A 12,248-nucleotide genomic window follows, 5' to 3' on the forward strand; every position below is an offset into this window, starting at 1 on the left:
AGTGAATAATGCATTTTTACTTTTCTTTTTCTTTTTTGCTTTTTAGGGCCAACTCACGGCATATGGAAGTTCCCAGATTAGGGGTTGAAATTGGAGCTATAGCTGACGACCTACACCACAGCCACAGCAACGTGGGATCTGAGCCGAGTTTGGGACCTACACCACAGTTCATGGCAATGCAAGGTCCCTGTCCCACTGAGTAAGGCCAGGGGTCAAACCTGCATCGTCATGGATATTAGATTCTTTTTCACTGTGCCATAACGGAAACTCCGAATAATGCATTTTTAAGTAAAAGTCTTCATAGTGATTTATCTATGCTTAGGTCCAGTCAAAGTTGTTTCCACTTTATGATTTGATGAGCTGCCCAAGGCTTTTAGAATAATCCATGCCTACTGCTTGGCATCCTTCTAACTTTGAGTATAATCTGCAAAATTTCAACCCAGTTAATCAATTTCTTGTAGTTCAGGTTGTAGTTTAATTATTAAAAATAACTAGGCATATATCTTCAAAGAACATTTTAAATCCTATCAATTTTGTCAACTGAAAAATGCACAACCTTAAAGTTGAGAGTTGTTTTATTCAGTGACCTTACTAAACACAAGATGGCAGCCACTCAGAAAGCTCTAAGGAACAGAACCAAAGAGATCAAGGAGGAGTTTTTGCTGAAAAAAAACAAAAAGCATATATATATATATATATATATATGCAAAATGTTACTGGTAATCACAAAAAATTCCCAGATAAAATCTCAATGTAATGATTTTGGTGCCTTTCTACATAGGGGAAGATATAAGAGTCTGGGCTCCTTGAAATTACTCCTTTGACATACATCTTTATCTAAGGCCAGAATCCTGTTTTTCTCCATCCTGAATTCCCCTTAGGGTGCACCACTGGGTAGGGGGCGCAGTGGCTGATAGCTATATGGCCAAACATCCTTTGTTTACTGAAATCTGAAATGGCAGATGGCATTGCCCACAACATTAATACAAATTAACTTATTACTGCTGAAAGTAATTTTTAATTCTTCAATGTGTACTTGCTCTTACATGCTCTTCAACGAGAAATTGGTGCTTACAAATAAATGTGAATATCTCTATGAAAGAACAAGTACCCCCTCTTCATCTTTACCTCTCTCCATTTTAGTAATGTGAGGGAGAGACAGTATCGCCCTTGTAATAGGAAAAATGGTCTGCTCAGCTCTAGATAGCTGTCCTGTTTTGCTCTTTCAGAATTCCTTACTCACAGAATCCATGAGCACAATAGAATGGTTGCTATTTTACATCACTATTTTTTTTTTCTTTTTAGTGGGGCACTTGCAGCATATGGAAGTTCCCAGGCTAGGGGTCGAATCAGAGCTACAGCTGCCAGCCTACACTGCAGTCACAGCAGTCCTGGATCTGAGCCGCATCTGCCACCTACACCACAGTTCATGGCAACACCAGATCCTTAACCCATTGAACAATACCAGGGCTTGAACCTGCATCCTCATGGATACTAGTTGGGTTCGTAACCTGCTGAACCACAACAGGAACACCCTATGTCACTAAATTTGAGGTGGCTTGTTAAGCAGCAGTGGGAACTGAAACAGGTTGGATGCCATTAAAAAAACCCAAAAAAACAAGGAGAGTGAATTTGATGAGCTTGACATGCCTGCAAGGCCTCTATAGCAGTATCTGCAGATGTGAGTCCAAATTTCAGGAGAGAGAAGTTTAGTCTAGAAACATATTTACCAGTTGTCTGTGTGATGGTGATAATTGAAAAAATTAGGTGAGCCATCCAAGGAAGTACATGCTGTGTAATTAAGAAAGAGTCAAAGTGAACTGGAAGCAGAATACCGAGCAGGGAAAGAGGTGTCAGGAAAGAATCCTGAGAGAAGCCTGTTGAGAAAATGGAGTGGGGAAGAAGGAAATCAAAAGGGACAAGCTGGGTGGTCATAATATGTGTTAAAAAAAAAAAACTATGTTTCTACATATATTAAAATAATACATGCTCCAATTAACATGCTTAGTAAATCAGGAATTAAGCTCATATTTTTAGAAATCATATTCTGTAAATTACCAAGGTCTACTCAGGTATTAAAATTTAGGTAATAAAATTATTTCCATTGACATGTCAGAGTGTCCAGTTTCTCGTTGTGTTTGAGTATGAAGTTCCCTAAAGAACCAGTAGGTGGAGCCCGTTTGCTCAAGAAAATCGAGTCCTGAGTGTTGTGTTTTTGTTTGCAGAAGGGTGAGGAAGAGAAGTCCGTAGAGAAGTGAAGAAGTAGGAGGAAGAGAAGAGGAAGGGGAGAGGGAGATGGGGTGATGAGAGAGAGACAGAGAACAGGACAGCAAAAGAGGAGAGGAAGACAGGCAAGGAGAGGCGGTGAGAGAATGGAGATGTTTTCTTCATTGAACTCTGGTATTGGAGAGGTTATCTAAAGGAGTTATTACATATTCAATCAAGCACAGTTCATTTGACTGTGACGTTTCTCTCTTGTCAAATGGCTCCACTATGTTTCATTTCCCTCTTTAGTACAGAGAGATTCTGAAGTGGGCAATGTCTATAATCGCAATAATTTTGAATGTGTGAAGCCAAGTCCTCATCCTGAATTCCTAGGGAATTTGAGTGAGTTTCCTGAAATCATGAGAAAAACCCTGTGTGCATTTTTCTTAGAGTCCATAATGTTAATTTGACTCTCAAAAAGTTGCATGATACAGAAAAGGCTGGGGTCTACTCCTCTAATTTGAGGGGATGTCTATACCGTAGGGGATGCATGTGAAAATTAAGTGAGGAAAGGTAAGAAAACATTTTTATCCTTTCAAAAGTTCCATTTTTTGTGTGTAAATTTAATTATTTGTCCATCATAAATCAGTATATTAATGCATATATTGAATTCACAAATAAGCAAGGATATTTGGAGGAGTATAAAATTACACATCAAACATGTCAAAACTTGCATATACAAATAGTGTACATTTTTATACTTTTAAGAACTAAAAATAAAGTTGGAGAAATAAGAAGGCAGAATATCTTGATAAATCAAAGATAAATAAAGTAAGATAAATAAATAAAGTTTGTCTTCTGACCCCTGGCTGGAGTAATGGGAGGAAATGGAAATATGCTAATTTCTCATAAGTTTTAGAGGAAACTAAGGGATGCTGTCTAATAAAATGGAGAACCAAGATGAAGATGTAGTAACAGAGATGTTCATTGGAATAAAAATATGAACCAGAATTATCCACAAAACTCCCAAACATAATATGGACTAAGAAAAGCAACCTGTGGACTAATACATGCAGTATGATTCCACTTGTAGAAAATTTCAAAAGATGTGAAGCTAGGCCATAGATTGCTTAGGTCTATAGATTATTCAATAAAACTCTATTGAAAGTTAAGGACCAATACAAGTTCCAGTGAGTAAGGAGGACTTAGGCGAAACTTCCACAATGTTGCAAAGCTAGCAGTGTCCTATTTCTTAATCTGGATCCTGTTACACAAGAGGCCATTTCAATATTTCAGTGTATCAAGAGGATATTTCTTAATATCCTCATATTTTCTAAATATTAATAAATAGTAAATGTTTAATTATACCCTTTAAGTTAGGGCAGAAAAACTCTTTTGCTTTGATACCAACACGTACCTATTTATGTGGATTTTCCTTTTGGCATTCTGATTTGTGTATCTTTAAAAATCAATATTTAAATCAGTATTTAAATGAGTGCCTATGCTCTGTGGAAATTTTTGGAAAATAGCAATATCAAAAAAGAAATAATCAGAAGTTTCCACTGTGGCTCAGCATTAACAAGCCAAATTAGTGTCCGTGAGGACTGGGTTCCATCCCTGGCCTTGCTTAGTGGGTTAAGGACCTGGCATTGCTATGGCTGTGGTGTAGGCTGGCAGCTACAGATCCAATTCAACCCCTAGCCTGAGAACCTCCATATACCACAGGTGTGGCCTTGGAAAAAAAAAAAAGAAATAATCATCACTTTTATACTATCTTTCAGGAATAACCATAACCATCACCATCACCATAACTACTCAACATTTTGGTATATATTTTTTTTCTAGCTACTTTGTGTAAATTTCAATTTGTTCAATCATACTGTGTATACACTGTGGTAGCCTGATTCCCCCCCACCCCTTAACTTTATAGCTTCAGCACTGCCCCCTGTTATTTAAAACCTTCAAAGCCAGAGACCAGGCTGGCACTGCAAACAGGGTTTTCTTGAGCTCCTGACACAATTATCTTGGTGCTACACAATTGTCCACCCTTTTCCTTCAAGGGAAGGGAATTTGGCCTCCAGCTGGACAGGAGATTCAAGGCCTCTTTTCTAGAAAATGATTTTGTAGAATAATTCTAAACAAAAACAAAAAATAAAAGCTTTACTACTGGGAGGGAGCTTTGGCATTCTCACCACACACTGAGCTGTTTCCTTACCTCTCCTCATTGTCCCCTACACCTAGCGCTTTTCATTCAATTTTTAGTGCCTCTTTAAGGGCATAGATCATCAGCTATTTGAGGGAAATCTCCAAATACATAAGAGAAAGAAAGAGAAAGAATTAGAGACAGTGGACAAATGAATCTCTAGTTAATATCCTAAGACAGAAAAGAGATTTTAATAATGCATTTAGTAAAGAGAATTTAGTAATGTAGAGGTAAACAAGATAGATCTAAAAGATTAAAAAATGCTTACTTTTGGAGAGCAGGACTGGAGGTAGATACCCATGAGACATAGAATTGCTGTTTTTCATTAATAAGTTTTACTATGATTTGATTTTTTGAACTGCTGGCATTTCTTAGGTTAATACAAAAATTAAAAAGTAAAGGCTATGAATTTTTTTAAGATCTCAGAACTTGTTTTCATGATGCATACTTTTCCATCAGATGGGTGTTTGTTATCAAAGAGAAGTTTCCATTCTGTTACATTGATTTTTTTTTATCATGAGTTGCCATTACCTTATCAGTGTTTTAAAGACCTCTTCCTGTTTTTAACCTCATGTTAAGATTCATTAGATGTATGTTACCTTCGAACTAGTCTGAGATAAGATGTGCTCAGAGAGAATAATTTCTTAACAGATTCTAAAAATTCTTCAAGATTCGTGGAACTTCTGATATGGTACTAAAGTATCTTTTCAAATTTATGCTAATAAGTAAAATTATTGTTCATGAAATAAACTCTACAGTCACAGATTTCATACACTTCAAGGTATACAGGGAAGGTATTTCAAAGGTGTGTGCTAGACAGGATCCCAGATGTGTGACCTTTTTAAAGTTTCTGCTTGGGAGATTAGAAGTTATATTGAAAACAATGACCATCTAAAAATTTGACCACTGTTTCTGGGGTTATGTTTTCTAAACATAGCAGCCGTATGACTCAACCACAAAAACATCTCATGAGTTATAGAGGAACTTGAGCAGGGTTGTTTTTGTCAAGAAAGAAACCTAAAAAAAATAAACATTCTCGTTTTTATAGGTCTACTTCATTTTCTTCAAATTATATTTTAATGAGAACTTGAACAGCTTGCTACCAATGGCTGAAAAACCTCGACATGGTTTCCCTGGCAATCACTAGAATATGAAATGGAAATGAAAGTAAAGTTACCCGAGAAAAGAACAAAACCTCACAACTTCTCACTGCTCCCCCTTGGTCTCCTCCAAATTAGAGCAAGTTCAGAAGAAGGAATGAACCAGACTGGGGCTTGGAAAAAATGTCTGGCCTCCTGCCAGGACTGACAGTCACATCATATATGTGGTGCCACTACAGCACCATTATCTCATTGTTGGCTTGGTACAAGACACAGCACAGGGGTTTGAGGAAATCAGATTGAAGGACAATTTCTGTTTAGGAAAAATGAGTTACTAGATGAAGAATGCTTCCTGCTGAAGTCTGTGGGCTTCCTCTCAACGTTGTCACGTGGTTTGCTTTCACCCTGGCCAGGTTCTGGTGTGGCCAAGTGGGTGGAGCCCTCTCATTCCTACTCTCCTTTTTTGGTGAGACATTTTGTGTTCATTGTTGTTTGTTCCTCATGACTTTTTAGTGCCTTGCTATAATCGTAAAGTCAGAAATGCCCTAAACTCCTCTCATTGACATAGCATGAAATTTTACCTGCATTTTTATTAATTTAGAAAAATGTTTTAGAGTTAGAAGCATATGAAGCACATACATTTTTTTTTTTCTTTTCTTTAAGGCCACACCCGTGGCATATGTAAGTTCCTAGGCAAGGGATCTAATTGGAGCCGCAGCTGCTGTCCCATGCCATAGCCACAGCAATGCCAGATCCAAGCTGTGTCTGTGACCCACACCATAGCTCACAGCAACACTGGATCCTCAACCTACTGAACAGAGCCAGGGATTGAACCTGTGTCCCCATGGCTACTAATTGAGTTTGTTACTGTTGAGCCATGGTGGGAACTCCATAGAAGCATATATATTTTGAAAAGCATATGTCCAAAGACAATATAGCATCATATTTTACGACTTACATGTCACTCCCTTGAATCCTTTAATTTTCTCCCACTATAAAATATTTTTAATTATATAATTTTCATAAAAACTTAGATAGGCAAACTAACAACTCATTTCCCTCTTTTGTAAACAGTCTTTTTTTTTTTTTTTAAGTGTAGAGTTGTTGGTTCTCGCTTACATCTTTGTGGTTTGATGTCTTATTCTCTGGGTTGATTTCAATACTTTCTGTTCTATTACTAAAATACTTTTCTTTGCATACACACTTGCCCTTTTCTATATCTTTTTCATTTTCATAGGTGTAGATAATTCACATATTCCTTCCTTATATGTAGAAGTTGAAATCTAGCCTTAAATAATTTCTTCAAACAGAAAGGATATATTCATTTATTTATACTTCTAAATTATCGTAAAAAGGAATGAAGGTGATTTATAATAACATAAAATATAGTAGGATGTACTCAATTAAAATATGAAAAGTTGGCAAGGGGAAACTAATGCTGAAAAATTAAGAAGCCAAGGAGTTCCTGCCATGGCTCAGAAGTAAAGAATCTGACTGGTATCCATGAGGATGCAAGTTCAATCCCTGGCCTTGCTCTATGGGTTAAGGATCTGGCATTGCCGTGAGCTGTGGTATAGGTCACAGATGCAGTTTGGATCTGGCGTTGCTGTGGCTGTGGTATAGGGCAGTGGCTATGGCTTTGATTTGACCCCTAACCTGGGAACCTCCACATGCAGCAGGTGCAACCCTAAAAAGACAAAAAAAAAAAAAAAGCTAAGAGTATCAGTACCAAAATACTCACCAAATAAAGTCATAGCTTTGCTTAGTGCTCTATTGTTGTTTTTATTTAAATTTTTTTTAAATTAAAAAAAACAATAAAGCTGTTATTTGTTGTCTTATAAGGGCTGTCCTTTAGTCTGTGATTAAGGCACCAGCAGAACTGCTTCCTTTTTCTTTCTTCTTTCTTTCTTTCTTTCTTTCTTTCCTTCTTTCTTTCTTTCTTTCTTTCTTTCTTTCTTTCTTTCTTTCCCTCTTTCTCTCTTTCTTTCTTTCTCTCTTTCTTTCTTTCTATTAAAATGTAGTTGATTTACAATGTTATGCCGATTTCTGCTGTACAGCAAAGTGACCCAGTCATAGATATACAGAGATATACATTCTTTTTCTCATACTATCTTCCATCTTGTCTATTCCAGGAGATTAGCTTTAGTTCCCTGTGTTAAACAGTAGAACTATCCTTGATTTTTGTTTACCAGCTTTAAGTCCCTTTCTTGTAGCCTGAGGGCTACAGCCCACCTGTATTAGTCAGGGTTCTCTAGAGAAACTAAACCTATAGAAGATACATTTCTCTTTATCTCTATATCAAGAGATTTATTTTAATGAATTGGCTTAAGAGTTTCACATGTCTGACCCTAAGCTGTTCAATTTCTAAGGCCATAGGCCTGCAGACCTATGGAAGAGCCAATGCTGCAATTCAAGTCCAAATGAAGTTCATCTGCTGGCAGAATTTCTCCTTGTTCAGAAAGTTCAGTCTTTTGTTCTAATCAGGACTTTAGCTGATTGGAAGGGGCCCAACCATGTTATGGAGAGCCATCTGCTTTACTCAAAGTCCACTCATTTAAATGTTAGTCTTATTGAAAAAACCCTTGAGGAAACATCCAGAATAATGACTGACTACATATCTGGGCACCATGGCCCAGTGAAGTTGACATATAAAATTAACCATCACACAACAGAAGCTTGCTCCTTGCCTTTACCAGGTACTTGCCCCCATCAGCTACTTGCTCCCCTCCCTTTTGTTGTACATTTCTCCGTACATTTTCCCTAACCCCTGAATGTTCTTTTAATCCTTTTTTCTCACCCCTCACACTAAAGAGACTCATAATTCCAAAGGGGAGATCAGGCCACGAGTTCATATTTCCAGGATTGGGTGAAGCTCCTCTCCTTTCTAGTGGCCAAGTGCTGGTGAATAGGCTCCTAGGTTATCTGGAGCTTCCTGATAACTTCTCCTCCAACAGCACAGTCCCCCAGCTCTTTGTAAAAAAATCCTCACATCATTGCAGGACTATCATGAGCCACTACTTCTGCTAAAGCATTTTACAGTTGAGGAAGTAGCTTTTCTGACATAGGCCATATTTTTTTTTGGAGCCAACGAAGGCCTGGGAGCTTTAACAATTTACCTTAATCCCTAAGAAAGATAAGCAATAGGACAGTTCATGGGAAAGTCTCCCAGGACACAGTAGTGTAGTGTATATTTTCTACTAGAAGGGAGTCTTCCTTTACTTCTTGCTCTCCTGAAGAATAATCAGGGATTGTGGGAATTAATTGCTGTCCCTGGCAGGTTTCTAGAGCTTGTGAGGAAAATTAACTCTCTTTTCAGCAAAGAAAACAAAAATGAAAAATGAAGTAAAATAAGACAAATAAATGGCAACACAAAAACACTTACAGGCTGAGACTAAAACATAAATCTGTATTGTCTCCCCTCACCTTCTTTAACCAGCCACCAGAAGGCCCTTAAATGCATAACAATCATTTCTGAAACATTTGCTAATATTCCCATGCCATCCTAGCCCAGATCTCAGACCAGTCACTGCTGTATGATCTAGGGAAGTTCACACAGACTCCACTCTTAAGTTACCACATCTGTAAAATAGAATGAGTAATGTGTTCCTCTCAAAATTACTGTGAGAAGTAACTGAGATAATGCATGGGAAAGAGTTCTGTAGGCTGTGAAGTGCATCTAGACAATACGTATTTAGTAAATCAGGTGAAGCCATATTGAAGACATTAAAATAAGTGATCATATATTACATAGAGAATAAGGTAAATACTTAGTTATTACTTTAAAAGTGGGAAGAGAAGTAAATGAGATTAGCCAGGAAGAAGACTTCAGTCACCTACAGTTACACACCTACAGTTACACTTGCTTCCCTCCCAGTGGAAAATATAAATGTTCATTTGTGTTTACAACATAGATAGATGCCTTGGTAAAGTACTTTTCACTTTCTCTGATCAACATCAAAAATAGTGATTTTTTTTTTTGCCTTTTTTTGGGGGGGGGGGGCAAACACGTCGTATGGAAGTTCCCAGGCTAGGGGTGGAATTGGAGCTGTAACCTATGCCACAGCCACAGCCATAGCAATGTGGGATCTGAGCTGCATCTGCAACCTACACCACAGCTCATGGCAACACAGGATCCTTAACTCACTGAGCAAGGACAGGGATCAAACCCTCATCCTCATGGATCTTAGTCAGGTTCATTAACTGCTGAGCCATGAAGGGAACTCAAAAAATAGTGATTATTTTTAAGGGTGAGTAATTTGAGTAATATGATGGAGGAATTTAGCCGAGAAAGTGGAAAACAATTCAGTGATAGTTATTTACACATATATGAAAACATTAAATACATATTTTTATATGTATGTATGTCTTATCTGGGAAGGAAATAGCATATTACTCCTCTATGTATTTTAATTCTTTTATGTATCTTGTTTCCCACCTATTGTTTAACTTTTTGATTCTCTTTATTTTTTTTTTCTTTGTGATCAAGCGTACATCACAGACCATCTCAGGTTAGCTGAGAACATTATACTTGTGACAACCTTTGAAAGAATGCCACATCAAAGATGGGTGAAAGAATCTGTTTCTTAGCCTGGCTTCTCTCCTCACCTAGCATCCCCTACTGCTCCCACCCATAACCACTTCATCCCACTTTGAACCCAGGCCTCTTTAATATCTGTAACTTTTATCTGATTTCTCTATACTACTCAGTAACATTATTTATCTCTTTGTAAATTTAGATTTACACTTAAGTGCTCCATTTCCCCTCACACCAGCTAATATGAATAGCTAACTCTAATAGAGGATCTCCTATGTGCCAGGCACTGTTCTAATATTACACAAGTTAACTTATTCAATATTTGAAAGGATATGAGAGAGGTGCTATTATTTCCATTGCATATGTGAGAAAAACTGAAGGGTAGATGGGTGAAGTAGTTGCTCAATAGCACAGAGCCAAGTGTCCAGCCACAAGTGGTCTGGCTCCATGGCTGCAACTAAACCACTGAGTTACGGAAGCTCATAGGTGCCAAGACCTTGCTGCCCAGCGCTAGTATTGTCAGTGTCTCACCATGATTTGCATTCAGTAAATGTCTTGTGGTTTTGCTCTGTGAAAACAAATCCCATTGTTATGGAAAAATAAACAAAGGCTAGGGAACTTGTGTTCCAAGAATGCTATTTTCATTGTTTTCTCCTTATCTTTCTTTTCCCATATGAAATTAATTTTTTTTTTAGATTAAGCTGACTTGTGCTGAGTTCAGAATCAAGGAATGTTAATGATATCGAGGCTTTTCTGGCACTGATTTTTTTTCTTAGTATCAGTCTGTGGTTTGGTGACATAACTAGAGAAACATGGATAGAAACTCCCTGTTATGCAACAAACCACTTCCTGTGTCTGTTTATTCATTTTTCTGCAGTGTTTTCGCTAAACCATCTCTACTTATAGGGTCCTATGATTGCAGCCATCTCACTACATGGAGCATAAACATTGCAGAGTCCTGAAGAGCGTGGACTTGGTATCCAGACTTTGAGGTTGGAGTCTTGTATAAATCCTGTGTACATAATATGCACCTCATTAGAGTGGTAGAAAGGATTACCTGTGTTAATCTATATAAAGCTCTTAGGATAGTGCCACCCACACAAGCACTTGTAATAAGCAGTTTTTAAGTGTTTATTATCATTTTTAAAATCCCATAATCTCAGGAAATGTACTTAATTCAGCCTTGTGCAATTAGAAACTTCAACTCAGTTCAACCCAAAGCATAATAAAGCAAAGCCTCTATCCTCATAGATACATCAGAACTTGGATTTGAAAGGAAATCCAATTGTATGCTGCTCACATTTTTCTGTTTTTCTATTTATACCCAACAGGTGGTAATTATGATTCTTCTTGAACATTCCCAGTGATGGGGTGCTTACTACCTTTTGGGAAATTACATCCCATGATTGGATAGTTTAATTATAAATAAGCTTATACTTTATAGAGAAGAGAAATCTATCCTTCTGTAAATTCCACTCATTGCTTACAAGTGATGGATCAGTGGTCTCTCATTTCCTTAGGCAGAAATGCTTCATGAATTCTTAAAACGTTTGATTCAATTTATATTTTTTTAAAAGTACATTTTTGAATTACTTGCCAAATGGAGATACAAGCTATTAGGAGCCTTCCTAAAACTCTGTAATTCTATTTTGCTCATGCTTGCTATAGATAATTCTCAACTATCCTCTTCCTAAACCCAGGGGAGGACTTCTTCCAAGCATCGACCCCCAAACTTGGCTTTAAATAGACTGAGCATGGGTTTTCCTGGGTCTCCAATCTTTTCAAGATAATCCATTAGGAGTGATCATTCAACTCCAAGCAGCTACAGTCCCTGAGGATTTTCCAGGACAGGTGTTCACATGCCCCAGGCTTCCTGGTAGCAGATGCTTTGGGAATCCACTGGAGCCAAGTTTTGCTAACATCAAGGCATTGAGACACTTTCGATAGATTTGTGAACCCATGTAACTGCTGCCTACTGCAAACCCTGCCATTCCTGCACATCCTAGATGTCAGACAAAGGACTCTGTGGCCTCAAGTTTAGGGAGAAATCCACCAAAGAAAATTTCTACTTTGGGGATAATTCCCTTCTCATGTTAATCTAGCTTTGCAGAGACTGGAGACCTGGACACTGGGAAGATTGGTAGCACTCATTCCTCAATTCAGAAAACCATCTTATATTTCCCCCACTTACCCACTCAGCTCCCCC

The sequence above is a fragment of the Phacochoerus africanus genome, chromosome 1 (assembly GCF_016906955.1).
Source record: "Phacochoerus africanus isolate WHEZ1 chromosome 1, ROS_Pafr_v1, whole genome shotgun sequence".
Classification (NCBI taxonomy): Eukaryota; Metazoa; Chordata; class Mammalia; order Artiodactyla; family Suidae; genus Phacochoerus; species Phacochoerus africanus.